Genomic DNA, 7,500 nt, shown 5'->3' on the forward strand with positions numbered 1-7,500 from the left:
GCAAGTATGCACACACAAATGCACTGCATGCCCACCTGCATGTGCGCGCACGCACACACACACACACACACACACACACACACACACACACACACACACACACACACACACACACACACACACACACACACACACACACACACACACACACACACACACAGGACAAAGCGTCCACGGGGTCCAGAGAGTTGTCAGGCAAAGACAAAGGGCCTTAATAACCAAAAACAAAAGCACTCCTCGGCGCTAATTACTGCCACCCTCCGCAGTGCCACCACACCCCCTTGCCAAACTGGCCAACATTGCTAACCCACCAGCACCCACATGGTGCTCCACCATGCCACAATACAAACCAGCCCAACAAGCACACGGAGCCGGCCTGTGGATGAAACATGCTTACCCTAATCAGGGCCGCTGACAACTTTGGCTGGGCCCAGGATGAAGACATCTGAAACCACCCCCCCACCACCCAATACATAGATGTAATGAGGACCCAATTCTGGGCCTTCTCTGGCCCTGGGCCCGGGACAACTGTCCTTCCCCCACCCGTCAACTTCCCTGACCGTAAAATTATGGCCAATAATGAAGTATGTATGCAGTAATAAGACCAATGCAAGTCATGAATGAAGCATTATATTGTAGTCCCGTGTCCCTTCTCTGTTGAATCACACACCATCTCAGTTTAATGAGTAATTTTAGAAACCTAATGCAGCACACATGGACACAGATACAGTGCAGTCACACACAAACACACACGCACACACGCACGCACGCACGCACGCACACGCACGCACACGCACACACGCAAACACACAGAGTACTGTGTGTGTGTAGCAGGCCAGCAGGCCAGCAGGCCAGCAATCGATGAGTACAAACAGAGTGCCACATAAAGGCTGAAGAATGTGAATCGAGCTGCTGGTGCAAGGCACACGGCAGCACACAAAGAAGAAGAAAAATAAGAGAGAGAGAGAGAGAGAGAGAGAGGAGAGACAGAGAGAGAGAGAGAGAGAGAGAGAGAGAGAGAGAGAGAGAGAGAGAGAGATATGAACAGTTACACATCTCATGACCATGTTAGAAGAACAGGTGGGTGCGTAACGGCCCCCATGCCAAACAGCCACAGCTGTGCCAGCCAAGAAACTGACACTCAGCCATTAGACTGTGACACGGCCAATCAGTGCTGACACGACAATGCATTATGACATCACTGTAAACATTCCACTGCACCAGATGCACTAAGGTAACATTCTTTTATCGCTATGTTTTGCCACCACTGCTATTCAACTATGGTCCGTCTAAGTTGCGTGTCAGGTCCAAATTGAGATGTGATTTTTATTTAATGAGTTCCATATCATAGAATTGTCAGAATATAAGCAAATATGATGTGTTATTACTCTGGTTAAACTTAATTATCTGCCTACACAACGGAATTCTCTTTTCTGATTGGCTGATGTGGAAGCCATTAATCCCGTAGAATCGGTCAGGCGTCAAGGGTGCGACTAAGTTAGATGTGCATTGAATCTTCGTTTGCCAACGGTATCTGAGGAAGCCATGCACATCGTCTACGGAAAATTAAATAATCACAACTTTGGCATACAAAACAAAGATTCTAGACGTTTCTAAGCTAGACGCCCGCATAGCGACACGTCTATCTTGCCAGCAAGATTCTGGTGCATTTGACATGGGTCCTACAACTTTACAGACAGTAAGAGATTAAAAAGTACCCTATCCGATAAGCTTGATAACGGCCTTCGAGGTCAACCGGTTACACCAAGTTAATGGCTTGGTGGAGGCCGTGCTGCGCACGTCGTCAGAGTTTTGAGCCGTTGCCTCGCCATTAGCTTCGTACGACTGGTCACCTCGTCGGTCGCTATTACTTAGGTAATTGTTTTATAGGAATACAGTGTATAGCTAAAATCAATGGCTTTGAAGTATTGCCATCATACATGTGACACAAAAAAGCACACTTACAGTACTAACAATTTCGATGTGTCCAATTGCACAACCGTGTCTTCTTCCCAACCCAGAAGTAAATGATCAGACATCACACAATCATTCCCATTACACATACACCATAACATTATTTTGAATGTGACACAAAAAGCACACTTTCCATGCAATTGCACAACCATGGCTATTTCTGACTCAGCTCATACAGGTATGTGGCCTCTGTACAGTGCAGTAGAGTGTGGAGGAGGCTATTCAAATCTCACATAATCATTCCCATCGCACAAATACCGTGGATTTTCTTTTTTTTACACTACTGCCATTATACATGACACAAAAAAGCACACTTAACACTTTCCATGTTTCCAATTGCAGAACCGTGTCTATTTCCAAGCCAGATCTAAATGCTCAAATCTCATGAAATCATTTCCATCAAACAGATATTTTTACAGAATTGCCATTATACAGAAGTGACACGAAAAAGCACTCTGAACACTTAAACATGTTTGCAATTGCACAACCGTGGGTCTATTTCCAACACAGCACTTCCCCTCTGTACCCCCTCTGGACCGTTTAAATCAGGGGTCAGGAACCTATGGCTCTAGAGCCACATGTGGCTCTTTTGGGAACTATATATGGCTCTTACTGATCTGGGGTTGTCAACAATCCCTTGGAATATGGAATCGTCCTGTGTTTATAAATAAAAGTACGGGTTCCATATTGAGTTGAAACGGGACAAGGGAGGTTAAAAGGTGTTAAAATGCAGGAAATTACATCTAAGAAATACAAAATTCTTCCAGACCCTTTCCATAATGAAGTTGACAGTTGGCAATGCTATACTTATGTTATCAATAAATGCAATAACTTCACAGTACACTCTAAAATTGTTGAGCTTAATTGAAATACATACTTTATTCAGTGTTTTAAAAAAAATGGTATGGCTCTCATGAAAATTTATTTTCAAAAATTTGGCGTTCATGGCTCTCTCCACCAAAAAGGTTCCTGACCCCTGCTATAAAGGTATTTTGGGCCCTAGGCGGCAAAGAAGGACTTGAGCCCAGCTCACATAGCACTGCCTACAAGATAGCAAACTATTGAGGAGGACCCCCCTTGAGAGAGATTTGATTGCAGTATCACTGCACTTTTCGGTCATTGAATTTAGAGAGGTTCTGTCACACCTACAAAGTCGTCATTGCTGTAATTTGAAAGTGCTGTAGCCTATATAACGAGTCATTACCATAGAACCCCCTCTCAGCTGGGGGCCCTAGGCCATTGCCTCGTTTTCTTGCCTGGTTGTGACAGGCCTGTGCACAGTATAGAAGAGTGTTGAGGTGGCGGGTGGGTGCGTTAGTATGGGGCTGCCTGAGTCGGAGAGGCGAGGCAGTGAGAGTCTCCCTCCACTGGGGCTACTTGTCATACTGACTCCCCTCCCTCCCTCCCTCCGGCTCCGCAAGCTATTTCATCCCACGGTAAAGAGGGAGGAGGAGGTGTGTGTGTGTGTGTGTGTGTGTGTGTGTGTGTGTGTGTGTGTGTGTGTGTGTGTGTGTGTGTGTGTGTGTGTGTGTGTGGTGTGTGTGTGTGTGTGTGTGTGTGTGTGTGTGTGTGTGTGTGTGTGTGTGTGTGTGTGTGTGTGTGTGTGTGTGTGTGTGTGTGTGTGTGTGTGTGTGTGTGTGTGTGTGTGTGTGTGTGTGTCAGGGGGTCCAAGGGGCTGCCTCAGCAAAAACAGACAGAGTGAGGAGGCTCGAGAGGGAGGGAGAGAGAGAGGGAGAGAGTGAGGGAGGGAGGGAGAAATAGATGGGAGCAATGAGTGGAAAGAGAGGGAGGACTGTGAAGGCAGGCAGAGGATTAAGACACAGAAGAGCAAATGTTGAAAAAGAGAGAGAGAAAAAAATGAGAGGCAGTCAAGAACGTAGGCCTAGATGTAGAGGAAAGGGAGGGGCCGGAGAGAAAAGGGGCAAAGATCAGAGAGCAGCGAGAAAGACAGAGAGACATGAGAGAGTTGAGAGGATTGAGAGAAGAGAAGGAAGAGGTAGAAGGAAATGGGAGACAGAGAAGAAAGTAGACGGAGGAAGAACAGAGAAAGGGATAAAGATAAAGATGGAGAGATAAAGGTGTGAGATAAAGGTGCGCGTCGAGTTAAGCGGGATAAGACAGACAGACAGAGAAGACGAGAACAGAGAGATAGAGAGAAAGAACCGGGGAAGAAGAGGACGGAGGGGAAGAAGAGAGACGAGCAGGGAGAGAGAAGGAGTGAAAGAGGTGCAACAGATGAGGGAGGAGAGGAGAAGACATAATCATCCTGGTCACCACTGACAACACAATTGACCTGAGCAATCGACAGAGAGAGAGAGAGAGAGAGAGAAAGAGAGAGAGAGAGAGAGAGAGAGAGAGAGAGAGAGAGAGAGAGAGAGAGAGAGAGAGAGAGAGAGAGAGCTAAACTGGAGACAGTGTGTTACAGAAAATAAGAAGTCAAGAAAGGAGATTCATTGCCTATAAACAGGCATTAGTATTAGATTAGACTATTAGTGTTAGAGTAAAAGATGGCAGACAGAGACAGATGGAGAGGAGTGTAAGAGAAGATGGATAGATATGAAAAAAGGAATAAAGAAGGTAGATAAGAAGGGATAAAAACAGACAGAGGAAGAGTAGAAAAACAAAACAAAAAAAAACAAAATTGAAATGGAGGAGGACAGAAGAATGTGTGTGCAGGAACAAGAGCAGTAGATACAGCGACAGAAGCAGAGGTGACATATATGACTATACGGAAGAAGAGAGAGAGAGAGAGAGAGAGAGAGAGAGAGAGAGAGAGAGAGAGAGAGAGAGAGAGAGAGAGAGAGAGAGAGAGAGAGAGAGAGAGAGAGAGAGAGAGAGAGAGAGAGAGAGAGAAGGAATATACAAGAGGAGAGACAGGGAGGATAAGAAGTGATGCGAGAGCAAGAGAGAGGAGAACAAGTGGCACAAACAAGCGGAGCAACACAATTTCATACGGTCCCCCTGTCCCTGGCAGTAAGTGCACACCGTGACACCACTATTACCCACAACACACATACACACAACCAGGGGTGCCGACAGGGGGTGGGGGGACAAAGGGGACAGTTGTCCCGGTGCCCAGGGAGTGAGGGGTCCCAGAATTGGCTCCTCATTACATTGTATCAATGGGGCTGGGGGGCCCTTTCAGATTACTTTGTCCTGGGCCCAGCGATAGCTGTCAGCGCCCCTGCATAGAAACACACATACTTGGAGTAGACAGACGGACACACATGCACCCAGACACGAACACACGCACACACAAAGACACACACAAGTCATACACACACAGCACATTCATACAAAGTCACTGACAGACAAGCACACATACACACCCGTGCACAAACTATACAATACACATACACACGCATGCACGCATGCAGACATACACAAAAGTCATACACACACACAGCACATTCATAGAGTCACTCACTGGCAGAAAAGCCCACATACACACCATACAACACAAACCATACAACACATACTATATGTACGTACACACACACACACATTCATAGAGTCACTCACTGGCAGAAAAGCCCACATACACACCATACAACACAAACCATACAACACATACTATATGTACGTACACACACACACACACACACACACACACACACACACACACACACACACACACACACACACACACACACACACACACACACACACACACACACACACACACACACACACACACACACACACACAAAAGCCCATACACATGCTATGATTAAATAGACAGGCTGGCTGTGAGTGAGTGAGATGATGAGAGCAGATAAATGGCAGGTGGAGAGCAGAGAGAGAGAGGGGGGGGAGAGAGCAGAGAGAGAGAGAGGGAGGGAGGGAGAGAGAGAAAAGAGAGAGAGGGAGATAGAGAGAGAGGGAGAGAGAGCAGAGAGAAAGGGAAATGGAGAGAGAGAGAAAGAGACAGAGAGAGAGAGAGAGCAAAGAGAGAGAGAAGAGAGAGAAAGAGAGGAGAAGGGTGAGGGAAGATGGAGAGAAGAGAGCGGAGAGATGAGCATGAAGAGACTCTCAGGCGGGCGCTGTGGAGCCGCGTGGTGAGAATGGAAGGCAGGGGCCCAGACAGACAAAAGATGAGGCTGCCAAGGAGCCTTTGACAGCACACAGTTAGATACAAAAGGCAAAGGCACTGGCGCGATATGACTGAGATTAGACTGACAACAGATAGGACGAAATAAAGCGGCACGCGGAGATGGGAGAGAGAGAGAGTGAGAGAGAGAGTGAGAGAGAGAGAGAGAGAGAGAGAGAGAGAGTAAAGAGAGAGAGAGAGAGAGAGATGGAGGTAGACAGAGAGAAAGAAAAAAAGCGGAGGGACATGATGACATGATGGAGGAAAGAGACATGAGACATAACACATAAGAGGGAGGCGTAAAGAACTGACATTGGATGGCAGTGCCTTGAAAGAAAGAAAAAACGATATAGCAATGAAAGGGACTTGATTTTTTTGCTGCCTGTTATATGACTTCACCGACCAATAAATTACTCTCTCTTTAATAAATTTTTCTTTATGTAAAAAGACATTTTACTTTTCATGTTAGGCTATAGGATTATGTAAAGTAATGCCAGGACATTCCATATAAAATGTGAAACTTAACTGCAAAGCCACATATTTTACATGCAGCCTTATAGTAAGTATCCAACTATTATGTACGTAAGTGCTTTCATGCATGAAGGTGAGGAAGCAACAGCGAAACGCATTGTTCACCAAATAAACTGCCAGCAAAGAAGACCAGTGTGCAGTGATTTATCCTCCCTTTACTTGTTTTTGTGCATACAGTATCATTCCTTGCGTTTGTATGTGTAGCTGTCTCTGTTGTCAGCAGTATACAGTATTTGTATTTCGATTTGCCTATTGAAAACCACCTCGGGCTTTATTTGTCAAATATTCACATACGAGTCAGCCTACACAAGATTGGAGATTGATGCATGCTCATATCGCGAGTAAACTTGCTGATGTCTGTGTTGTATGCAGTTTGCAGAGTATTATTTGGTTGGCATTACAAACTAGCTTACGGTAGGGACACATAGGAGGCGAAGCGAGCGAAGCGAAGAGAGGCAAATTTCAACCGTCATCAGGTCGTCGCAGCGAATCAAATGGAATGGAACAGTTACGTTGTTGATTTGATTGGGCCGCGGCAGGCGAATTCGCTCCTCATTTGCATAACATTAAACTTTCTTTAATAATTTCACTTTGCTTCGCTCCTGTTCGCTTGCTTTCGCTTGCCTTCGCCTCTCTCATAGGAATGAATGGCGAAGTTGGCTTCGCTTGGCCAAATTCGCGTCTATGTGTCCCTACCGTTACTTGGTGTGCACACATCAGTTGGTTTTAGATTGGGTAGGGGTGGGCACCAGGCATAGGTGTAGTTCTCTATTAGCCTGAACATGTCTTCAGCATGTTTGTGTATGTCTGGTATAGACACCATTGATGCAGGCTGTGTGTGTGTGTGTGTGTCTGTGTGTGAATATGTTGATGTTTGTTCCTAGTTGTTGTGTGTGTCAGGTATA

General features: G+C 45.9%; 1 protein-coding gene across 1 annotated transcript in view; it reads right to left on the minus strand.

Annotated features, from left to right (window-relative positions):
• The window catches only part of tafa5l (TAFA chemokine like family member 5, like), an 89,780-nt gene that overhangs the window by 58,352 nt on the left and 23,928 nt on the right, over nucleotides 1-7,500 (minus strand). The window lies entirely within an intron of this gene.

This window comes from Engraulis encrasicolus, chromosome 10 (assembly GCF_034702125.1).
Source record: "Engraulis encrasicolus isolate BLACKSEA-1 chromosome 10, IST_EnEncr_1.0, whole genome shotgun sequence".
Lineage (NCBI taxonomy): Eukaryota > Metazoa > Chordata > Actinopteri > Clupeiformes > Engraulidae > Engraulis > Engraulis encrasicolus.